This window comes from Enhydra lutris, unplaced genomic scaffold (assembly GCF_002288905.1).
Source record: "Enhydra lutris kenyoni isolate GAN:26980312 unplaced genomic scaffold, ASM228890v2 scaffoldscaffold1, whole genome shotgun sequence".
Taxonomy (NCBI): domain Eukaryota; kingdom Metazoa; phylum Chordata; class Mammalia; order Carnivora; family Mustelidae; genus Enhydra; species Enhydra lutris.
The window spans coordinates 33,507,652-33,533,141 of NW_019154085.1; the positions used below are offsets into that span (position 1 = coordinate 33,507,652).

The window sequence follows — 25,490 nt, forward strand, 5'->3', positions numbered from 1 at the left end:
CTGGCACAGAGCAGGAACTCAGTATTTATGAAACACATTGTAGTTCAACGGAAATTACCTGTTCCAGCCACTATTCGAAGTAGCAGCAGCAACTGTTAGTGCTAATTAAAGAAAAAAAAAATCCAGTTTGCTTAAAACGTGTAGAGTACAGAGGGGGCCCGAGAGGCTCAGGCAGTTAGCACCCAACTCTTGGTTTCGGCTCAGGTCATAATCTCAGGGTGGTGAGATTGAGCACCACACTGGGCTCTGCACTAGACATGGAGCCTTCTTAAGATTCTCTTTCTCCCTCTTACTCTGCAACCTGCCTCCGCACTTCCTCCCATCCTCTCTTAAAAAAACAAAACAACAAAACAACTTGTAAAGTACATTCTTAAGTACTCAAGAATAATGGCCATCATTCAGGGAATGTCTCCTATACACCAGATACCCTACCTAGAATTTTACATATTCAACATCTAGCTGAATCCTCAACTTCAGTAGACATTAGTATTTATACTTTACAGAGGACAAAAACGGAAGCCCAGAAAAATTAAGTAGCCTGCCCAGATCGTGGGTGGTGAAGACACATCTGAAAATGGACACGCTCAGCCAATGTGTCATGCCGCGTACTGTGATGGAGTTTAAAGGGTCAACCGAGGGAAAAAAAAAAAAAAGAAGAAAAACTGCCTTCTTTCTACCTCACTGTCCTGCGCTTAAATCATCAAATACTAGGAGTAAACAAGTGACCACAGCTTTATGAGGCACAAGAATTGAACAGAATGTTTTTACTCTAATGCAGTGGTTTCTCCACTGGGAGGGTGGTGACACTACCCCCCAGGGGACATTTGGCAATGTCTGGAGACATTTTGGGTGGTCATAACTGGGAGGGGTGCTACTGGCATCCTGTGGTTGAGGTCAGGGATGTTGCTAAACATCCTACCATGTGCGAGACAACACCCCACACAAGGAATCATCTGTGTGTGTTAGTGCCAAGGGGGAGAACCTGGCTAGTGCACAAGAAAGCACACTTTCCCACTCTCCCCCCAACACTGTCACGCCGTGACACACTGACTTTCCTTCATTTGAAATCAAGGCTTCTGTCTGAAGTTAAAGATGGTTTCCTGTCACAGCAACAACTGCACGGACACCAACTGTCATGGTGGCTTTCCCGAGGATTCTCCATCCGAGCCTTTTCCATGTGGGAGAGGAGGGAATACAGTGGCTTCCCTTCTGCGAATCCCAGTGGGGAAGGTTTGTGTTACTAGTATCTAAAGCTCTGGGTGGTTGGTCCATCCCATCGAAGCACCTTCACCTGCAGCCTGTTGTACAGAAGTTCTGCGGCAGGAGGTGTGGGGACGCCCATGTTACACCAAGCTTTGAGCCATAAGCATCGGGGAAGGCATTTCCACCGGGCACTGACTCCTCCACAGGAGAAAGGGTGAGTCCCTAAGCTTCCCAATGCTGTGCAGCCTCTGGGAGCCCCTGACAGCCTCCCCATGAAGCAGAAGCAGGGAGCCGGGGTGACATAACCAGGCTTTGTCCTCCTCAGTGGCTGCCTGCATTCCCGCCAGCCACCCCTACTGCAGGCTTTTTGCTAAGCCACGGCCGGCTCTATCATTCAGGCTCAGGGGGCAGAACTACCAGGTACAGAGAGAAAAACCTAAATCACTCACACATACCGTAAATTATTCTTAAGGCCACTGTACTTATTCCCTGGGAACTTTCTGCACGAATTACATCTAGTTATGTGCTTTGCTAAGCAAAATGGAGCCCAAACCCCTCTTTTCCTCCCTTGCCTAATGAAAAGGGAGCAGGGCTCAGCTAGAGGAAAAGGGGACCCAGCAGGTGAATGCTGAATTGGATCTCTGAGAGTGCCCTGTGCCACATTACCCACAAATGCCACCTGCAGGAGCTCCTGTCCTGTCTGCGGGGATGCCCTCTTTTTCTCAGAAGGAGGTCTAGAGTGAGTGGCTGTGAGGGCCCCTGCATCGGCAGTGTTAGGAGAGGATGTGGGCTTTAATCAGGCAGGAACTGGAAGAGACCATGCATCCTCATCTCAGCCAGTGGGCAGAAGGACAAGGAAGCCCATATTCCTCTGTGTAGAGAGGACTCTAGTTTTCTACGGCTCATATTCACAACTTGATTCTTTTGCAGTCAGGGTGGGATTTCCAAGGCTGCCAGATAAAGAACGGTTTGACAGTAGCTACACTTTGTCCACTTACTTCTCACAAACATTAGTGGATACCAGTGTGACAGGCACGGTGTCAAGGTGAGAACATGAACAAGACAGACTCAGCACCTACTCTCCCAGAACTGAGGGCTTGGAGCCAAGGTTCTCAGCCTGGGCAGGTGTGTCCCTCAGGGAACATCTGTAGACACTTTTGATTGTCACAACTGGGGAAAGGTGATACTGGCCTCTAAAAGGCAGAGGCCAAAGATCTTGCTTGACATCCTACAAGGCTCAGGAGAGCCCTGTACAACAAGCAGTTGTCTGCTCCGAATGTCAACAGGGCTGAGGAGGAGCTCTGAGGAAGGGCCGCATAGTGGGGACATCAGAGTGTGAGCTGGATATGATGGGACAAAGGGGGACACAAAGGAGGGCAAAAAGGAATATTCCAGACAGAAGATCTCAAGTGCAAAAAAGTCTTGTGCTAGGAGGTATCATAAATTGTTCTGGAAACTGAGACTCTGGAAATACCATTCTTTGCACACTATCATCATCCTATAGTGTTTCTAAGACGAGGTCTACTCTGGGGCCATAAATGTGACAACCTGCTCATGACACACACCAGAGACCAAATTAGACAGGAGCTGGAAGAAACATACATGCTCCAATGTCCATCCTGTCCCGCTGCCTTCTTTCTCAACAATTAGACCACTGCATTAGGAGAGGCAGGAATCAAAATTCTATTTGGACTTGATACTAAAAGCATGACTCAAAAAAGGAAAAACTGATAAACCAGACCTCATCAAAATTAAAAATATTTGCTCTAAGACTCTATGAGGTTGATGAAAAGACAAGCTACATACTGGGAGAAAGTATTTGGAAACTGCATATCTGACGAAGGACTAGTATCTACAATACATAAAGAACTCTATTAATGCAACATTAAAAGAAAAATCAAACATTCCAATCAGAAAATGGACAGAGAGATGGATAAATGTTTCACTGAAGAGAATATAGTGATGGCCAATACGTTCATGAAAAGGTGTTCAACATCATCTGCCATTAGGAAAATGCAAATTAAAACTACAATGGGCTACCACTACACACCTATCAAAACAGCCAAAATAAAAGTTAGTGATGATGCCAAATGCTGGAGAAGAGGCAGAGAAACTGGGTAACTCACACACTGCTGGTGGGTATGTAAAACGGTACAGTGAACTCTGGAAAACGGTTTGGCAGTTTCTTACAAAACTAAACATGCATTTAATCATACAATCCAGCAATCTTGCACATTTATGAAACCTCATGTTCACACAAAATCCTGTACACGAATATACATAGCAGCTTTATTTGTAATAGTTACAAACTGGAAACAGCCCACATGTTCTTTACTGGGTGGATGCTTAAGGAAACTGTGGCCCATCCACAGGCCCATTCACAGTGGTGTCCACACAAGGGACACTACTCAGCTTGAAAGGAATGAACTCCTGGTACACTCAGCAATTTGGATGGATCTCAAGGGAATTATGGTGAGTGAAAAAAAGTCAATTCCCAAAAGGTTATATACCACATGATTCCATTTATAAAATATTCTTAAAATGACAAAATTATAAAGATGGAGAACATATTAGTGGTTACCAGGAGCTAGGGAGGCTGGGAGTGTGTGGGGGGTGTGACATGCAGGGTCCTTATGATGGAGCTCTTTGCTATCTTCCCTGTGGTGGTGATACACGTGATAAGACTGCAGACAAGTAAGTGTGCACACACACAAATGAGTGCCTGCAGAAACCTGAGTAAGATGGATGGTTTATACCAATGTCGATTTCCCAGCTGTGGTATGTACTATTGTGTATAGTTATGCAACATATTAGCACTAGGGGAACTAGGGAAAGGGTACAAGGGATCTCGCTGCATCATTTTGTTTATGACTGCATATGAATCTACAACTATCTCAAAATAAAAAGTAAAAAAAAAAATAAATAAAGTAAAAACCAAAAAACCTTACCTAAAAATGTTTGTCAGCAAACAAATGCACCTGAAGACATCTTTTTTGAATTTACTTTAATTCTTTTCCCAACATGGCAAACATGCTAAGAAAAACTCAATATTCTAAAAAAAAAAAAAAAAAAATGTTTTTGGATGATTATGACTTTTCATAGTTCTTTGATTAATCTTCTTGGACTCTGCAGGCTCCTGAGACAAACCACCCAAGCTCAAATCCCAGCTCTGTTACCAATTAATTACAGGACTTTTGACAAGTACTTCACATTACCGTGCCTCAGTTTCTTCATCTGTGAAATAGGTATGTATAATAGCAGTCTTGCCTTATGAGCTGTTGTGGAGAATAAAAAAGGGCAGCACATCTCAGGTTCTTTAGACAGTTCTTGAAGATACTAAGAGCTCAACCAAAGCCGGCTTTGCCATTACTGCCACTTACTACCATCATCGTGGTAGCTCAAGAGTCCTTGGGTCTCTCCTCAGCCTCTCAAGGTCCTCATGCCAACCTATCTTCATAGTTCTCTCAATCATAAAATATCCCCAATTTCCAATTTTTAAAAATCAAAACGAAAACTTAAAAGCCGACGTTTCTATTTGCTTGCAGTCTTTTTTCAGTTGTGGGCTGTCTCCTTCGTTTCTTTGCTGGAGGAGGAATTCAAAGGACTAGTATGTGACTTTATCAGAGCTTGACAGCTGGTCACAAGTCCTCAGGGAAGGTAAGCCTTGTGCTCTGGGGGCAGCAGCTAGGGTCCATGCAGCTTCCAAAAATGGCCCTGGTGATGGGGTCAGGAAATGACTGATGGTCACTGGGTGACTTTGACTTAGACTCAGGCTCTGGGGACTTTCCTTATGTTCTTTCCAAGACTGCCAGGCTCAAGAATAAGATAAAATGTTTTCCTTCTGGCTAAAACTGAAATAGGGTGGGATTAGATTAAAACAATTTAAAAAATTTTTAGTGTGGTAAAGTCAGATGAGACCTGCCTTAGTGGTTGAAAGTCTCAGTGGTACAAGTCTGACGGTAAGCTGACTCTCATCTCTGTTCCATTTGCTTAGATAGAAAAATATCTAATATAGAAAATGCTTGATAATTTCCCAAAGAAGCTATTTAGAAAGAATTCTGAGCTACAGTGGAAAGCCTATTATGATGGTAAGCAGAGAACAGAGGTACTACAGGAGAAATACCTTACATTTCGTAAGCAGGGCTGACTCGTAGTAAGTAAAAAGACATATAGAAGTCCCCTCACCCATTTTCATAGAAATTCTAAGATGGGAGGAAAGAGTACACACTCATTCCTAAACCTGCTGTACTTCCAGGTTCTAGAACCCAGTTGGTGCAGGACCCCATCCATCCAAGAATCTAAGCTGAAAGTGTGCGAGTTACCCTTCCTCCTTCTCTTCCCCATTGACCCATCAACAAACTCTACCACTCTATCTCTGACACAGTTCCTGAATGGTCTACTATCTCCACCTCCTTTGCCCCCAGAGTCAAGCCACCAGCATTCCTGGAATAGAACATGAGTCTCTTATACTCAACTCATTGTCTGTACTACCCCAGTGACCTTGCTGACTAGGAACCTGACCATGACCCTCAGCCCCAAGACCAGCGTTAAACCCTCTAATGGCAACCCTAACTCTTACAATGAAAGAAAATTCCCTCCCACAGCCTAGGAGTTGACCTGCCTTGTCCGGATTTGGCTTTCTTCTAGAGACACACTTTCCTCTTGGCTGTTCACGTGATCTGCCAGGCTCCTTCCAGCCTCAGGCCTCCATGCTTATGCTCCCCCTGACTGGAACACTTGTCATCTCCCCTTCTCTTTGTGCCTATGCGTGAGGGGAGCCCCTGTCTGTCCTGTTCACCACCCTTCCCCAGCATCCAACATAGCACATGGGGACACTGAGGTGCTCAATGTGTCAAGGCATTGATGAAACAGCCAAGTTTTCAACCATGACCTTAACTCCCTTTATGTGCTAATGTTAATTACAGAAACCGCCATGTTATGAGCAGGTTGTATTCTAAAGTATTTGGGGAAGTCATTTTTTTTTTTTTTTTAAAGGAATTCTAGAGCAAGGCTTCACAACTTGTGTACTATTGACACTTTGAACAGGATAATTCCTTGTTGGGAGGGACTGCCCTGTGTGTTGTAGGTGCTCAGCAGCATCCCTGGCCTCTACCCACTATATGCTAGTAACAGCCCCCACCCAAGTGCAACAACCAAATATTCGGAGACACTGACCAATGTGCCTGAGGTGAAAGGGAGGTTCACCCTGGCTGAGAACCACCGATCCAGAGAAAAACTAAAAATTGGTGGTTAGGACTTTAATGCTGACCACAAAATACCTAACTAACCCATACTTCAAATCACACTGAGCAATAATGCATTCTAACAATCACCTAACCACCATTTACAACACCATTTCAGTGAGGACATGCATTCCAAATCCCCAGTAACGTTTATAAACAACCACAGGGAGGTTGGCTGGTCCATCCTGAGCGTCAACTTAGCTTTCTGCATCAGCACTATAGGTGATGTCTGATACGAGATGGCTGGCAAAGCATGGTAGGGAATGAATGGAAGGTAAGAGAAGAGTTGGGGGAAGGCTGGGGTTCCCCCTATCTGACCTGATCTTCTGTCTGTGTCTGGTATATGCAAACAGAAGAGAGAAACAAGGTAATGCCTTCATGCTTGGGGTCTTTCGTGAGAGCACAACCCACAGAACCCTCCAACAGTCAAGCACCCTTGATCTTTTCGTGGTGTGGCACAGCCCAGGAATGAAATGTGAAGGACTGAATCTCAATATTTCCTGTCCACTGCCCACCCCTCTGACTAACATAATGCTTGAGCTTGGAGCACCACTTCAGGAATGCAAAATGACATCCTAGTTTTTACCTGCCACACTGCAACAATATTTTCAATTATTGGTTAAACTGCAAATGCCCCATGAGTCATTTAAATAAATCTCACATGTATGAAATAGTCAATTGTGTTCTCAGAGCAATTCCCAGCTGTAAAAATAGAGCCACACGGAACATATTTTTTCTGCAGCTAATTGAAAATACTGCACGTATAATGCATGATTTAAAGCACCCAGGAGGAATTTCAATTTGCATTCCCTATTTTAAAATGTACAATCAAGAGCTGTCTTAAAGTGCCCTACACATTTAAGTCAATATTGCTTGCCTGAAGCCCCAACCACTTCTACATTTTCACACTACTAATTGATGACTGAGGATTTTAATGCTCGCAGCGACTTTTAAAACAATAGTTTTAATAGGGCTGCATTTCCCCGAGAAAACAAACACTCTTAGACTTGACTGGTTCAAATCTCTGCAGCCCAGACAAAACTCCCCAAACAGCAGTGAGATGCCTGCCAGGAGTATGGGACTGTGTAGAACATCCTTCACTCAGGAATATAAACTACGATCTCTTCAGTGCCCACAGCACTGCCCTGGAGGGAGAAAGGATGCTTCAATATTCTTAATGGTTGATCAAATGGTGGCTAGCAGAGTATGTGGCCATAATGAGAGGGGCTGTCAGAGTAACAGGTGCCAAAGAAGGAGTGCCCAGACTCTTGGGTCAGGGGAAAGGGAATTGCAAAAGTCACGATCATTTTCCATTGCTGCACAATGCTCATGCGTTTTCTCAGTCAACAAGAGTTTCCTTGGTCCTGCGCCCTAAGTAAGTCACAGTGGTAGAAATGACAAAATGAAGGGAAAGCACAGTCTGACCTTAAGAGCTACGGGCGAACCAGAGACAGAAGTACTTAATGGAGTAAGAAGCCAAGTGGACCTGATATGTAGTATTGAGACTTCCAAGTAAATGAGAAAAGTGTTAGTTAGCCTTATTTTACATTCAATAGCACCGCATTTGACCATCAGTATCTCTCTATGGGGAAGATTAGTCAGACGAGATGAAAACCAGAAAAGCAGCCATAACCTCCCCTCTCAAGACAAGAGTGACCAGCAATGGCGGCAACCGACAAGTAATAACCAAACTAGCAGAGAATCACAAGCACTGGAATTTAAAGCAACGATGGACACTCGATATATATTTATTCAATAAATGACAGCACCACTCACAAACTAGTGTTGTTCCTCAGGTACGCAAACTTTAACCCCTAGCTTTTGTTCTACAAAGTTAAACAATAAAATTTAGAAAAAATGAAAAGATGCAAAAATGACCTCTTTTAATAACTTGTCACCAAGGGCTAATGTTTTATAGTTTCTGTAATTAAGACACAGACGGCCCTGCCGCTTGAGAATGAAGGTATCTACCGTGGGGAACTGTGCTGACAATACTTAGCCTCCAGTGTTCGTGGACTAGGAACTTCCCCACAGGCCATTTGGAACTGACCCAGACTGAGTTCTAGGACTTGGACCATCGATTGTCCCATGTGCAAAGAACTTTCCCACGGCAAGTGGGCTTTCTATGAAGACTTCATTAGAGTGGGGAGTAGGCTAATTAGCTAAAGGACCATCTTCTTAGTCTTTCATCTCTTATGAGTCTGGTAACTGTGAGCCTCTCTGCTCTGCAACATTCCTGTGGCTCCTGACAGAATCTGAGTTTTTCCTCAGTGCTGCACACTGTGCACCTCCCAAGCGAGGCCATCTCAGAGGAGCCCACTTGAGAAAGTCCGCCTCTCTGACATCATGGAAATAAAATACGACAACGTTCACTGACCCATCCTGTGTTTTCCTTATTCCTTTGGCACCACTGGGTACTTATTTATGATCTTTTTTTCCCAGGCAAACAAGAGGAAGGTAGGAAAGGGCTGAACTTGTGTTGAGGAGCCTGAGAAGGAAGAAGGGGCAGGAAGAGAGCAGTATGGCTTCATCGGCCTCCTGACCCACCTCCATCCCCTGGGAGGTTCAAGGACACAGTTCATGAAAGAAAGGCTTAGGGAAAATGGACAAGCAGCATCTCTCCTACCCTCCCTCTAAATAGATTAATGATGTTGTATTAATGGGTTCGGTTATGGACACAGAGCCATTAGGCTCCATTTTTCATTAGATGGCTATGGGGCAGCTTTGAGGTAAAGTTTTGGGAGCCCCCAGAAGTGATCCTGTGATACCTGGGCACACTTTTCTCTCTCTTCCCTCAATTTTGTGTCTAGTTCTGGTGACTAAGCCCCCTCTCTACCCAGGCGTGGCTCGAGAGACCCAAACAGGCTAACCCCATCTAAATCTCAGAACGAGTTTTTGGTATTTATTACAAGTGAAATAGTCATGCAGGGGAGGTTGGGAATGGGCGTAAGCTTCCCTGGTCCCCTCATTTTAACTTCTGGGGGGGAAATCATCTGAGGCAGACATCTTCTGAAATAAATACACACGTAACTATAGGCACAGGATCTGGAGATACTTCTGAAGTAGGAGGAGGGAATGAGGGATGGGATAAGATAAGAGAAAATAGTTAATAACTTTAAGAAAATCTCTTCTGCCATGATCTCAGATTCTCTGCTCACTTCTTTCAGTACAAAGAGTTTATAAACAAACAATATCCCAAAGTAATATTTTAAAAAGATGAACCCTCTATGTTTACATGTTTATTTCCGGCAAGCAACCATGGAATGAGCAAAGTTCTGCAAAGCTCAGAAACCATCTGACGTGATGGGAAGCACGATTCCAAACTTGGCTTTAGCTACCCAAGTCCTGAGGTTCTTCCTTTAGCCTGACTTTATTTCTCTTGCTAAGCTCCCCGCTAATGCCTTCTGAAAGGATTTGGAAGGGGGTATGTTCAGCCAGTTCACAGGAGAAACCTGCGTCAGCATGAACACAATTGGGGGATGGGCCTACAGTCTAGTCCCGGGCCTGCCTGCATCGGACAAATTGCACTGGCTGAACTGCATAGACTGTGACTCAGTTTCTTCATCTGTAAAATCAATGACAACCCTCCTCTCCCATCCTATCCCTCAGAAGGTTGCTATAAGGATCACAGAAGACACCATCCTGGGCAATGACGTGACAACTCTTAGGCATCGCACAGCTTTTCCTCACAAGAGCAGCTTTTTACGTCCCCACATCCAGCACTAAGGCAGAAGAACAAGGAATTCTGGAATTAAAAATCGGTGACATAATGAAAGTTCTCCTTATTTCAGCCTAAACTCTGCTATAAGATATTGATTGCATGGAGGGATCTCTAGGGATGGGGGCGCTGAGCTTCTTTGGTTATGAAGTCACATTTTATGGGGGAGAACCGTCTCCCCAATATCTCATAAGCAGCTACGGAAATGACGTTCACTAACAATGGAGCTGGGGAGTAGCCACACAGGAAATGGGTGGAGGGAAGGGCATTTATAGAGCTCCTACTGCGTTCACAGCCCTGTGAACATGTCATCTCACTGAATCTCACATAAGCCCCTCCGGATACAGCTGAGGTAACAGAGAGGCAAGGAAGACTGACTAATCTGCCCACATCACACAGCAAAAAAACCACACGGATATGCCCACAAGTCAGATGCTGCCAGAGGCTTCTCCCAAACAGGGCAGAGCTGCTCCTGTCACCTGCTTCTTCCTCGTCCAATCCCTGGTCCTTTCATTTCCTGTCAGAATTCAGCATTGGCATTGACCCCATTCCCCAGCTTTCGTCTTTCCTTTTGCTCCCACATGGTGTTCCCAGTGTATCTGATGACCCTCTCCCACACTGGAAAGACACCCTGTCTCATAGGGTGAAAGTCTTTGTTTCTTTAAGTTCTAATCCCCATATGTGCTTGAGTAGATGGTTAGCTCCCATTTAAGACAGACCTCCTCTCTTTCCCAGTGAGCCCCAACACCTTCCGTTCCCACCCACCTGAGTTTTGGTCAACCTGACTAAATAAACTTCATGAACATGCGGAATCACATATATTATGATCTAGAAATGGCACTTTTCTTTCCAGTCTCCCCTCCCATGACGCAATTTTACTCGGCGTTTTCCCAGACATCTTCTCCAAGCCTGTCATCACTCCGAGCTGTCTAACAACTTTCCCAAGCACATCCTCTTTTTGTCCAAGCTGCCTATGATACAGCACTTTTCAAATCTATGTGTCATGCTGTCACTGAAAAAAACCTCTCCTAAGCCATAAGAAGCTTTTCGTAGGCCTTCAGGACAGTTGCCCTCATAGAAGAAAATACATACACGATTGCCATATTACGGCATGTTACTGTGTGACTTTTTAAAGTGGCTTAGAGTCTTCATGAAACTTCATTTACCTGAGAATAGCTATCTCCTTGGAAAACCCATTTCTTCTCCTTTCCAAACACAGAGCTAGGGCTACACTTCCTAGCCTCTGTTGTATGTGGGAGTGTCCATGAGACTGAAATGTATTTGATGAAACAGGAACAGGAGTGATGTATGCCATTTTCAGAGCTGGCCCACCAAGAGTCGCCATATGCAATCCTCCGTGATCTTTCTGCTTCCACCAGCTTGACGCTGACAAGCATCATGACCTTGGAAACCACCTGCTAAATCAAGTGGAGCCAGAAGGTGGAAAGAGGCTGGCTTCCTGAATCACCAAGTTTGGAACAGACATGCCCATTTCGGGCATTATGCAAGTGGAAGTTTGTGCCACAGTACGTATTTGGGGTTATTTATTACAGCAATCAGCATTATCTTAATGAACACAGCATTCAAAATTAGGCAATTGAGAAGTCATGACCTCAGGAATAATGACTAAATCTGTATTCTAATTCTGTGCCTTTTTTTTTTTTTTTTAACCCTCTTGTATGGTACAACCTCTATGAGTCTTCAGAATAAATACTGATTAAGGGGATGGCAGGCTTATGTGCTCTTCTCCCTTTGTTCCTAAGACTCATTCATTAGTCTCATCCAACCAGGGCTTTTGGTGAACTCTGACTAATGAACTTATCATGATCTTTGCCAATGGGAGACTTTGAAAGGCCCCTAAAATATAGCAACCCCCAATTTCCCTGAGGAATGTTTCTGGAGAAAATTTTTCCTTTTGTATTCACGCACAGAGTTCTCAAATGAGAAAACACTTTTTTCCACAGAGAAAAATTATACATTTTGATGCCATTTAATGACTGACTAAGGAATCGCTTTGGCACTTTTGCCTTGCGTGGCTGCCCCGGAAGAAACCCAGCTCTCATGCAGTTTTACATTCTCAAGTGTCTTGTACTCATGAGCATTCAATGAAAGGGAAGTTGTAATGCTTTACCCCTTTGCAAAGTTGCCCACTAAAATTCAATTCAATTCTATTTTTTTCTTTCTTTCTTTCTAAGAACTGATCTCTCCTCCATGAAGGAGTTATCTCCTTGTATTTACTCATGGAGAGCACTTGAGAGACTAAACGGCCCACTCTTATTATTCTTATTACAAATTAGTAAGTAGCAATTGACAAAATTTAGAGCAAGAAGGGTTTTGTGGAGAGTAAATACAAAAGGAAAAAAATAAGGTCTGCATTACCCATGAGGGCTATCTAGACATTTGCGTTTATCACCTACTTGACAACATTTCACATTGTGCACAGACTTAACTCTCCCATGCACGACCACTGGCAGTAACGGATATTTAAGAACCTTCTATCAGTAAAGGGCTTTAGCATTAGCACTGCTGAGCCTCCTACTCTCCCAGAAAGCTGGGCATTCCTACCTTTACTTCATGCAGAAGGAAACAGAGACCCAGAGACTATCCATCACTTGCCCTCATTCCCGAATCTCATGGACCCTCTGGATTCCTCATCTACAGAAAAACCTTGGGTTGCCAGCCTTTCAAGGCTGTCACGAGAAAGCAGGGGGAACATGCCTGCAAAGAGCGTCCACAGCCCATGACTCATGGTGGCCCCACAACTAGACTAGTCATCGGGGTCACACACTGCTCTCCTGGAGTCCTTCCTCACAAAGAGGGAGGGGAGAGGGCTTCTGCGCAGCCTTTCCAGTGACTGAGTCCACACGAACTCCCTCCGGTCTGGTCTCCTAGACATCTCATGCAAAGCACTCATTCTGGCTGTGTATTACCGACCTAGTGCAGTACTGGGGGTCAGTCAGACTGATGGGTCTGCTCCAGGGGAAGAAGAATTGATCACCATGGTACTTGATGATATAAAGAGCTAAACAATTTTGAGGTATTTTTACTGCTGCACTGAAATCCTCTACAGAAAATGTACCCCCTTGTTGCATCCATCCAGGACAGTGTACCATGGTTTCTGAACTGTTAAAGCATCACAGATACGCCCTTTCTAATGGAAACATATAAGACCCTCAAAGGTCAATCGATGTTGTGGAGACTTCTGCATCCCTCAGAGCCCCTGGCTGAAAAACTAGTTTTTAAACCAAATGCACCCAAACACAATAGGGCTGCCACTTTGAAGTCTTGTGTGGGGCAGATGCATCAGGAATAAGTCTTGGGGAATCTCTTTACTCTCTGGGAATAATCCTCTTCAGCAAGATGGGGCTGAACAACACAGAGAAGAGGAGACATAAATCAGTCAAGTGGTTCTAAGGGATGGATGGTGAGTGTCCCTAAGTCAGCGGGGTACTCTGAGGGCTAATCAAGGGGAGGTGACAGGTGATGGCAGTTCTGGCTGCTGTACCCAGACTTGGTGACTGCAGAGGTGACAAGGGATAGGAGCAGAGACCCGAGTTCTCAACCTGCCTCAGCCCTGATCTTGCCACGTGATTTAAGTCACTATTTGCTATCTCCCTGTATGTGAAGGAGGGACAGTGCTAGCTTTCTCTACAAAGAAGGGAATAACCTCATCAGCTCCATTCTCTAGCTCTGGAAATGAAGCCCAGAGAGGAAAATATTTTGTGGACATCAAATGACTAATTGTAGAACTGGGGTTTAAATGCAGGTTCATCCGATTCCCAAGTTCACCTTGTCCAGCATGCTCTGACCTCTCATGTGTGGAGCTCTGCACTGTTGCTCAGACACCACTGTCTAGTCTCAGTCACTCCCTGAAAACAAGGTTTCAGGATGAAAGATCTTGGAGTGAATATCCCATGGGTCAGATTCTCAGCAGGGTGCTCCACATACGCTAATTTCTGTTTTCTTGCCTGCCAGCTAGGACTAATTTCAACCTTCCAAGGGTAGCTGAGATTCAATAAGCTCATGTATAAAATGTGCCTAACAGTACTTGACACACTGATGATCCACGCTCTTTCATTTCCTTCTTCCCTTTTGGGCTCCTCGGAGTCAGGTATTGTGTAAAGAACCCAGGAGGATAAGAAAGACCAAAAATCCTCAAGGGTTCCTAACAGGGCAGATAAGACACAAAGAACCACAACACAAGACAGAGAGGAAGACAAAACGCATGATTTTGCCACTGTACATGGAAAAACTACATACTTATCCTACCCAAAAGAAATTGTAGGTTAATGAGTAACACACATGCATGGAAACAACTATGTGTTCAGTACTTGCTGGATTAATTCACCATGAGTATGATCAGCACTTTGATATTCATGATTTACCACTGTGCTGCACAAGGACATGTTGGCTATGCATACTTTGGCATCTCTGGCCAATCCTCTAAATTGCTATTTTAATTAAGTGTCATTAAGAAATGAACACAGGTTTGGCATAAGATAATAGGAGTCTATCAGTAAATTAATTTCAAAGAGAAAATCCACACCTTTAGGGAAAGGAAGCTCTCTTTATAATTAAGTCATCACACAGAATCAATCTCCCTGCCACCTCGTATTCCATTGTCCGAGCGACAATTCAGGTGTGGGCATACACTGTGTGCTGTACAAAGTCCCAAATGGCTATCTGCCAGTAAAATTCTAAAATATCTTATTAATGGCAGCAGAAAATATATTTCCTATCCGGGAAAGTTTGATGGGGCTCGTCCAACATTCATAGAACTCTTCTGTATACGGAGGGAATCAAATCATCATTAAATGACTATGTGTTGAAAGTATATTCAGTATGTGTTCAAAAATGATTACTTCTGGGTTTTTGGATATTAGTGGATATCACTGGATATAGGACTTTTTCACAGCCTGGAAAATAAGAACAAAACGAGAAGACTCTGGGTACCACATTTGCAAAGACCCAGATATTAAACCAAATAGATTCTTTTTCTGCTGCAGAGACATTTATTAATCCTTCATAACTAACATACATATATAAAAGCACCCAAGCTGACAGGGCTAGCCTGCAATGTGGCCCTAGAAAGACCTTCTGGTAACACAACTGTTTACATTTCCTCACACAGGTTTAAGAGGGAGTTTATTACCCGTGCTGGCCATTCTTGGCCCCAAAGCCAGTACTGGAAGAGCTGGAAGGCTGGCGAAAGGACAGATGACTAGCTGATTGCTGGGAGTACTCCCTACAGAGACTGTTACGGGTCTGGAAACCAAACATACGAACACACACTGCAAGCCCCTCATTCACTGGATCAAAGACGCAACGACAATCGGAGTCCCAGAGGAGAGAAATGCTTAGCTGGACACCTGTGACACAGAGAACCCCACCGCCAGGAAGGCAGCTCCGTTCCGGCCCTTGTGCTTCGCACCTACAGCATACATTCCACTGCTTCCTTCCAAACTTAAGACACAGTTACCTTCATGTCCAACTCACCAATGAAGAAACTGAGGCTCAGAGAAGTTTATGGCCTCCTGACCCCAAGCTAGTAACTGACAGAATCTAGATTCAGACCAGTCTATTGGCCTCCAAACCCTCCATACACTTAAGTACTATACTATACTAAGGAAGGAGAGGGACAGGGGAGGGAAGGGAAAGTACACCATTTAGATAGACAAATTTGGGAGAGGGGAAGGTAACTATTAAAAAAACAAACAAACTATAAAGGGTACCTGGGTAGCTCAGTTGGTTAAGTGCCTGACTCTTGGTTTTGGCTCAGGTCATGATCAGGGTCATGAGATTGAGCCTAATGAGCTGAGCATGGAGGCTGCTTAAGATTCTATCTCCCTCTTTTCCCCTCCGCCCCTCATCCCTCTTCCTGTGTGCCTGCGCTCTTTCTCTCACTCTTGCTCTCAAAAAAAAAAAAAAGTATAAAAACAAAAATTAGATCTCAAACAATATTCTAAGCTAAACCTCTACACCTTTGTGAAGTTCAAGTAGGTATTTTTTAAAAAGATTTATTTATTTGAGAAAGCATGCACCACAAGTGGGGGGAGGGGCAGAGGGCGAGGGAGATTGGATCCTCAAACTGACTCCAAGGAGCCCCACCAGGAGCTTGATCCCAGGACCAAGATCCTGACATGAGCCAAAATCAAGAGCCTGCCACTCAACCAACAGAGCCACCCAGGTTCCCCCTCTATTGGCATCTTCTAAAAGTCATGTCACAGCCATTGTTTGGTTACCTCAACTTAAACCCAGCTCAGCCCAAATTATTCCCTCCACTCTGGGTAAATGCACTCTACCCTTTCAGTCCAGAGGTCAGTACTAATTTTAGAGTTTGAGTCCTAGGGAAAAAAAAAAAACAAGTGTCTAAGAAATAAACTGGGCAGGGGTGTGGGGCAGCAACAGGTCTAAAAATAATACTTCCAACAGAAGGCAAAAATATTAGCTTCTTTCGGGTGAGTTCTGGTTGTGTTACTGAAGGTTATCTAGCAGCCAAGTGAAAAGATGGTCTTTTGAAAGGAGGCATGTTGTTTGACAAGAAGTTATTTTGAAAAGCTATAGATATTGATGAGATATAAATCTTTGAAAATTCATGGTATCAGCTCACAGTTCGCACATTTACACACCTGGGTTCAGGCTCTGGCATTGACACATACAGGCTGTAGGTAGGACCATGGATACTTCAGCTGCTGCCAACTCTTCTTTCCCAACTGAGCGAGTGGAGGATACTATCTGTCCTATAGACACAGATGAGGCTCCAGGAAACAACAGAGAGCCTCTGGTCAACTGAAAACAAATACTAATGGCAGTTGGGGTAACTAGTCTGTCCAGCACACCCCTCTCAGTACTCTCTCCCCTCCTGACCACAGGTTTGAACATGTGACTCAGACTCTGGCCAATCACAGTATCCCATTCCTCTCACCACAGCCATTGGTCCAGGGAAACGCAAATGACCCGAACTGAGCTAATCAGAATGCCTCCCTAGGATTTTTCTAACTGGAACTGGAAGGAAGCCCCTCTTCTCTCTTGGGTCATTAGGCTGGTCCCTGAGAGGACAAAGACCACCTGCAAAGAGACACACATGGAGAGAAGAACGCCCCAAAGACCTGAATCTCTGGTTTCAGTCACCTCCGGGGCCAGAGGCACCCCCACCATCTCAGGGTCTGTGGCGTAAGCCACTAGGTCCTCCCTTGCACCCCATCTTTTTGCATCACTTACACTGATTAGGTTTCTGCGCTTGTAACCAAAAGATAAGGCAGTCGTTAATAGCTCATATAATCCGAACAGTGACCAAACCTGCATGATCATTTCTTCCTAAGCAGATTCCTTATTTCAAGAATGAAAAATAAATTTAGTAGAAGAAGCAAGCACTGCCTTTATTTATACAGCATTTTCTCAAAAGAAAGGAAGAAAAATCTATTTTCATTTGCAGTCACCTTAGTCATTTTCAAGTGGGCTTCATGTTGGGTGTTAAACGCTCTCACATACCCACACCCACTTTCAAGATTTGGTCCATAAAAACTTAGGCAAAAACAAGTGGTTATTTTCTCTCTAGCTATATTAGTTGGCACTAAATAGAAAGGAAAGTTGGGGGTGGGGGGAGAAAGCACTAATGCTATTTTTGGTATGCTCTTAAGAGAAATTCCCCAGGTTACCAGAGTTCTCACTGCAGCAAGTGGGGGAGGGCATTACAACAACAAAACAAAGTACATTTCCCAAGATTTGCAGTCGCTACAAGAAATCCTTTCTGCCTTTTCATAGGATTTTTTTCCCTTTTATATTAAAATCTCCTCCACAGTATCTTTCTCCCAAGAATTAACTAGTAAAAATAGAAAGGTACAGTGGGTTCTGATTCTGGAATTATCCCTCCTGAGGCAAAGGGCAAAGTCTGAGGTCAACCTGAAGCGAGAGCATGAGGTGTTCCTGGACTGACCTTGAACTGGGGCGTGCACCCCAACCTTTGAAGGAATTCAAGGATGAAACAGGGGACATATTTGTCCAAATGCAGGAATGAAATTGCAAACAGAGGACTTCTTAGGCTCAGTGTACATCCACATGCACAAAAAAGAGCCCCAGAAGCAACGCCAACTTCTCTGGACTGGGCTTACATCCAGACCTAGAAACCTAACAGCAGAATAAGGGGAGAATCACTGACTGTGTAAATAGACTTGCCCTGTTGGGTGAAAGGCAGCATTTCTCAAAAGAGAAATAAAATCCTACTACTCTTTCAGTGCTCTTAGACAAACTGTGAACTTAGAGATAAGAAATAAGCTAAAGATGTAGTTTATTGCATTTGCCTCTATTCTACACCTAAGGGTAATTTTTTTTTTTTAAACCCAACATTGACTTTCAGATCAGACATGCCATCTACTCATGAGGAAAAATGGTTTGAGAAAGAGAAGATAGGCACATTCATGGATAGAGACAGTGGTTTACAAAGATCAAGTATAGGGAACCCAATTTATTTAACATTTTTATAAACGCCTTTAAGTGGGAATATAAACTAAATCTCCATTTTGGCCCTTAACACTATTTCTGAATACTAAAGAGCCAAGCTGAATGATTTCATAGACTTAAAAGAGAGAGAGAGAGAGAGAGATGATAAGAATTTCATGTAGATAAACATAAAATAATGCATTTAAGAAAAAATTTCATCTAGATCTGATCTTTATGAGAAAGACAGACCAAAGAGGAAAATAAGTCAAGAAGTTATAGGTTCTTATTTTTTTTTTTAATTTTTATTTATTTTTTTAGAGAGAGAGAAAAAGAGAGAGGTGGGTGGGCGGAGGAGCAAAGAGGGACAAGCAGACTCCTCACTGAGCATGGAGCCCAATAAGGGGCTCCACCTAACAACCCTGAGTTCATGACCTGAGCTGAAATCAAGAGTTGGATGCTTAACTAGCTGAATCACCCAGGCGCCCCAGGTTGGTTGTTCTTTTTTTTTTTTTTTTTAAATGACATCTTTGATTTCATCACACCCATTGTATAGACAAAAGAATTAAGTTCTAGATGATTAACTATACAAATCATTGGCAGCACATCCCAGACCTCTCCCAATGTAGGGCTCTTTCCATCAAACTTGACTGAAGATATTAGTCAAAAAACTAGCAAGGGGAAAAAAAAAAAAAGTCAGCTAGAGGGCATGCATCACCATCATTGAAAAGGTTAACGGAAGCCAAAGAGAATTCTCCTACCTTGTACAAGCCACAAAATAGGGAGTACAGCCCAGCCAGTGGATCTCAAGGAAGACAGAACCAAGCCAAAAAGAGGTTCAGATACGGATAACTGAAGTGACTATAGGGACAGAAGTACTCCTGGGTTAGACTTTTGCTTTTTTCTAAGTACGTTCTGTCTCAAAAAACATGCCTGATCAAAAAGATTTTGATTCTTTAATTTCTTAAAAATTTTTCTGCTGTGGAACTATATATATTTACTACAGAAGTACCAAAACAGAAGTGGAGGTCCTGGTGTGGTGGGGGCAGGGGGAAGCTCCCCTTCAAGTCCAAAAGACAAGTATTCTTTCGTAAAGACTTTAGTAAACTTATGAAAAATATAAATATGGTTCAGTTCAGATAGACATTAAGTGCCTTTGGATCATGCACCACTACAAGACCAAATGAAGCTAAAACACAGGCCCGTCTTCATTGCACTTAGAGTCTGGTGGGGAAAGCATGTAGCTACAACACAGTACCTGCCATCAGAGAGGCCTCCCCGGGGTAGGGCGTACATGTGTGCACACATGCCACACATGCCAGAGAGGGTTGGGGGTAGCGATTTTCAGGAAAGACGTTATGGTACAGATGACACCGGACCCGAGTCTTGAAAAGGGGACGTTAGCCAGACAATGAATGCGGAGGATGGAGAAAGAGAATTCCAGGCCGAGGTCCAGTAGGAGCACAGGCAAAGAGGCATGGCAGCCCCACGGTGTGAGGAGCTTGCAGGAAGCTCGGTTTTGCAAGAAAATAAAGTTTGGGGACAGGCACGAGGCAGGGAGGTGGGAAGGAGTGGAAGGAAACTTGGACTTTGTCAGGTCATTGCAAACGGCCAGCAGACCAAGGAGTTGCTGGAAGGATGGTGGGGCGCTGTGGCAAGTGCCCTGGCTGAATGTGGAGAAGTTCCACGACACAAGGGTCCAAGGAGTGACCTCAGGAGCACAGTGTAGGACTCTGGGCATCAGGGGTTAAATGGAGCCTGCCATGTTCCAGGGGTCTCCCTACTGTGGAATCCACTGCATCCCATCTGCTCCCAGGGCAGTTGTGAGGAGGCAAGAGGGTGGTGAGGTCTGTGGGAAGGGTTTACAAAAAGCAGAGATGGCATCTCGGCACAGGTGAGGTAACACTGGAATTATGTATTCCCCATTCTCCCTACAGGAGTTCAAGGTGTGCTGAGAAAAGGAGGGACAGTACCTTGTAGAGACAATAGCTTCCCTTTGCACTGGAGCTACCGGACCAGATACAACAGAGCCTCTCCTTCCAAGTCAGGGTTTGCCCCAAACGCAAGAGGGAAACTGAGTCTTTATCAGGAGGGACCCCAGCTGATTTGGATTTGGAGCAACTGAGGAAAGTCACCCAGCACTGCTGTGGGAGACGGTGGAAAGGGGTATATACGCTAGGATGTAAGAAATCTGGCGGGAGGCTGCACAGTTAGTCACCAGGGTTTCACAGGCTGCTACTGGCCTCCTGGCTGCTAACTCAAAAGCCTGCGGGAGCCAGGGGACTACCATAAATGAGCACCGTGGGTCCAGGGAGAACCAGGAAGCAAGCAACAGCCAGCGGAGCTGGGTGTTGGAAAATCCATGTGAGCCAAGTGTTGCCACGTGGGAATGGAGGCCTCGTGTTCCAGGTCTTCTGATTTTTTTTTTTTTTTTTTTTTTTTGAGATTTTTTTTATTTTTTTGACAGAGAGAGAGATCACAAGTAGGCGAGGGGGGGTGGGGGGGTGTGGAGCAGGTTCCCTGCTGAGCAGAGAGCCTGATGCAGGGCTTGATCCTGGGACCCTGAGATCATGACCTGAGCTGAAAGCAGAGGCTTAACCCAATGAGCCATCCAGGTACCCCAGGTCTTCTGATTTTTAAGAGAAGTTATAAATGCAAGTGGCATTTTAATATTTCTAATATTAACTCAAATTCTCTATACTTTGTGCAGGCCAACAACACATCTGCCAACTGGAAATGGCACACTGGCCACCGTTTTGCTGGTTCTGGACTTGGAAGCAGGGCCAGGCCACCATGACTACAGCAGAGGGCTAGGTGATTTCACAGCATGGAGAAGCAATATGGGGGGAGTGCCTGCATGTGGGGAGTGCTGGAGAAGTCCAGCGTTCCCAGAAGTTTTCTGCTTTAACATCCTGGTGACTAGCAGAGCCACCACCAAAAACAAAGAACAAACAAAAAATTTTTTGGCTGATGATGGAATGGGTATGGGGTGGATGGTAAGAACTAAAATCAGTCTTGGACTCACTCCGGGATTTTTTTGCCTACAAGGTGTGGATGTGTAAGCCACTGGACTGTAGATAACCTGCTGGACATTATTCTGGAGACAGCTGAAGCTGAGGAAAAGTGCTTCACTGAATGACTCTATACAGAGCAGAAGAGAGATCAGGACAGAGCCCTGGGTAACTCCGGGAGGGACTAGAGAGGCAATGGAGACAGAGGGGAAACCAGGCACTAGGAAAGAAAGAAAAAGTACCAGAAAGGAAGGAAAGGTCCATATCCAATGCCCCAGGGAAGTCTAGAGAGAATCTGCAGGATCACTGTTTAGGAAGTGTGGGGTCTTCTACTCTGGGGAGCCCCTGGCCAGCTCACAGGGAGCTGAGAAGAGAGCAGAGAATGGGGGAAATGTTAACTTATTTGAGAAGCTAGCGAGATCCAATGGTTGCTGGAGAGCAGGTGGGGGTACAGGAACAAGGGAGATGATGGCATTCTAAAAATAAATACTGTTCAGTTAGAAAAGCGTTCATGGGGAGACACTAGGCAGTGCCAAAGGGAGGCCTTCTCTCTAATTTTCCCTAAGTTTCCTGCCCCAACTTGATTTTTCTTCTATTATTCTACCCAATTCATTTTATCATAGCATAATTATGTTTGCTTTTCATCTGTTTCCTCCCACAAGAATGACAGTTCCAAGACAGCAAGGATCTGCTGTATTTATCACACTTCAGGGCCAGGCAAGGCACCTGGACACAGCAGATTAGTTGAAGAAGATGTCCTGGATGAGGGGGTAAATTTGGAAAAGTCTGTAGGAGGGAAATGGAGTAGGACATGGACAGACTTCAATTCAGTGGCCCCTACTTTCCAGGTAGAGTGGGCCATGAAGCCACCTGTTAAACTGGAAGGAGGGAGGGGAAGAGGTCTCTTGTATTGAGGAAGAGTTGCAACAGGAGCACCAGTTGGCAACCTGGAAGGCAGGAGCTTGTGACTGAGACATTGAGATGCTGATGTTTCTGATTTCAGAAGATGAGCATCTCTGAGCGAGGACAAGACTTAGATATAGTTAGAGGACTCTGTTGCTAGAGTGGGTGGAAGTCACTGGATTTGAGATGGTCAAGGAAGTGGCAACAGACAGCATTCCCTACATGGACTTTGGGACCAGAGGGGGAGCAAAAGCCCAGGAGCCAAAGTCCCTGGAGGAGAATGACTAGCTGGCAGAGGATGGCTACATGGAGGGGTAGGTGGGACATGGTTCATTTCCAACTCTAATACCTCAGTCTCTCTCTGGTATTTATTCACCCATGTGGGGAACTTCAAAACTAACGTCCTTTGGAGACTGAGTCATTTTTGTTCTTTTAAAATTACACTAATCTATGAAGTCATAGGGGGCAGAGATTTTCTGCATAGATTCATTTTTGTTTAGAATAAAGGATGTATGACATCTTTATGACCTTCAGTAATTGCCCTACCCTGTACAATATTTTCAAACATCATTTAAATCTAGAATCAAAATTTGGGGGTTGAAAGGATCCTTAGATTAGTTAGGCTAACACCTTCATTTGCATAGCTGAAGATAATTTTTGCTGAAATACTGCAAACAGAAATACTGATTTAGATATGCAGACAGCATTAAGTATCTTCAATTTTTGAAGTGTGCTTTAGATATACAAATTAGCAATGCTTACATTCCTTCCAGTTACCTCTGTTCAACTTTGGATATAAAACCTCCAAAGTACAAAATTATCACGTAAATTGTTCCCAAACAGTTCAGAGAAGTAAACTGCTTCCTGGCTTAAAAGAGGCAGTCAGACCTTCAAACACCTTTTTATGTTGATGCTAAATATAAGAACGATCCCTGCAAAGTGGTCAAAGCAAGACACAGCAGCCTTTGAGATTTCTCAAGAGAGACACACATGAAGATTATTTTTCGTTCATTAAAACACTAAAACCTTCAATAGCATCTCCCATATCACCTGAAGGTGGGGTGCTGTCTTATGTAATAGAAGCCTTCCATCCCCGATCAGTTCGTCGGCAAATGAAATACCTGATTCCGCCCAGAATTTCTGAGTACTTTCACCTTACCTGTAGCCACTAATCAATGTCTCGATTCCCATTTCTACAGATGATGAAAATAGCAAAAATCTGCTCCATAGGGTTGAACTGATTGCCAGAGGCCAATTTAAAGGCTCTCCCACCAAACATCGGTCACCCCCACCCTGCTTGGGCAGCGGTAACCACAAGAGTCGGTTTGTCTTTCGCCATCGGGCAGCGCACACGCAAAGTACAGGGTAGAGGAAGCCTGCCTAGTACGTGGGTACCTCAGGTTCAGGGTCACCGGCGCCAGCAAGGATGCGCCGGTACAAGCAGCGCGGGCCCCGGGACTCCCAGCTGCAGGCACACCTGGACGCCACAGTCGTCGCGGCCCCTCCTCACCCGGCCCGGGTCCTCCTCGGACTCCCCGAGGGCCGGGTACAGAGCCGGGCGCGCACGCAGTCTCGGCCGAGGCAGCCCGAGGGAGACTGAGAAAGTTCCTCCGCCTCGACGTCGCCGCCCCGGGGCCCCGCTTGCCCCGCTTGCCCGGCTTGCCCCGCACGCCCCGCAGCCTCCGGGCCGGGCGCAAGGTCGCCGAGCGGCTGGCGCGCAGAGCCCCGGGACCGTCGCCGGCGCAGGGGGCACGCGGGCCGCGCCCCTCCAGCCCCCGGGCGCCCGCGATCGGCCGCGGGGCGCGCAGCCGGTACTCACCACCCCTCGCACGATCCCCAGGTGGCGGCGGCGGAGAGCGCCCCGAGCCGGAACCGGAGCCGGAGCCGGGTGGCGGCGGGGCGGAGAGTCGGAGGACGGAGAGCGGCGGCGGCGGCGGCGGCGAGGCAGTTCGGGGGAGCGGAGAGGCGGCGGCGCCTGCACTCGATGCGCAGCCCGAGCTGCCCGGCAGTCCCACAGCGCGAGCTGGGCGGTCGCGGCGGCGGGGGCTTTATCGCCGCCCGCCCCGCCCCCGCCCCTTCCTGGCGCCCCCGCCCCCGGCCCGCCCCGCCCCGCCTTCCCGCCGCCTCCTTTGTGTGCCAGCGGGCCGCAGCGTCCCCGCGGCCGCACGCCGGGACGCCCCCACTCCGGCCGAGGCCTCGCGATTGCCGCCCCCAAGGGCTCCACGTCGTGGGGTTGCGCCCGGAACGCGCCGGGAGACGCGCCGAGCCCGGGGTGCGGCGCCAGTCCCCGCCGAGCTGCACGTGGGTCGCCGGGGTCCGGGTGTGTGTGGGGACAGGGAGGGACCCAAGGGCTCGCGGCGCGTCCCGAGGACGCAGGCAGGTCGTCTTGGCCGCCCCCTGGGGGAGATACGGGGGGGAGGGGGTTGCCCCGGGACAGTGCCCACCGGTCTGGATGATGGGGATAAAGGTGTCTGGTCGCGGCCCGGGAGGGGCAGACCGCCCCTCGAGACGCTTCGCAGGGTGCCCCGGAGCCGACCTCTGGTCGACTGGTCGGCTGGTCGCCGTAGGCAGATGGCAGACAAGGGAATCTAGAAATCTGGATTCGTGTCTGCGGTGACAGCGTGAGGTACCCGCAGAGTCCTGGGAATCCGGCCTTCCCAGTCGGTAACTACAACGGATGGGACCTTGTGGGCAACAGAGGCTCAGATCCCAGAGGCGGGCGACATACCACCCTCTGGCACCCAGACCTCGTATATGCAGTCCTCCTTTGCGTCCACCCGGGTTTGTGGGGACACAACTTTAATGACATAATTTATGTTACCCTCAGTGCAGAACCCTCCCCGGCAGGCCCACGGCCCCAGCTGTGAGAAGGAAATGTGGTAAATCTCCTAGACACAGCCGTGAAATAAGGTTGCATCTACTGATTAGAGCAACTTCATGATCTAGAATTGGTGTGTAGGCGGCCATGCTAGACTC

At 46.0% G+C, this 25,490-nt stretch overlaps 1 protein-coding gene across 1 annotated transcript in view; it reads right to left on the minus strand.

The window, feature by feature from the left end:
* Positions 1-24,417, minus strand: part of LOC111142041 (serpin family E member 2) — a 61,464-nt gene extending 37,047 nt beyond the window's left edge. Inside the window, exon 1 of the mRNA XM_022494973.1 lies at positions 24,334-24,417. The gene's annotated coding sequence lies outside the window, so the exon portion shown is untranslated. The remainder of the gene's footprint in view (positions 1-24,333) is intronic.
* Between the last annotated feature and the right edge of the window lie 1,073 nt (positions 24,418-25,490).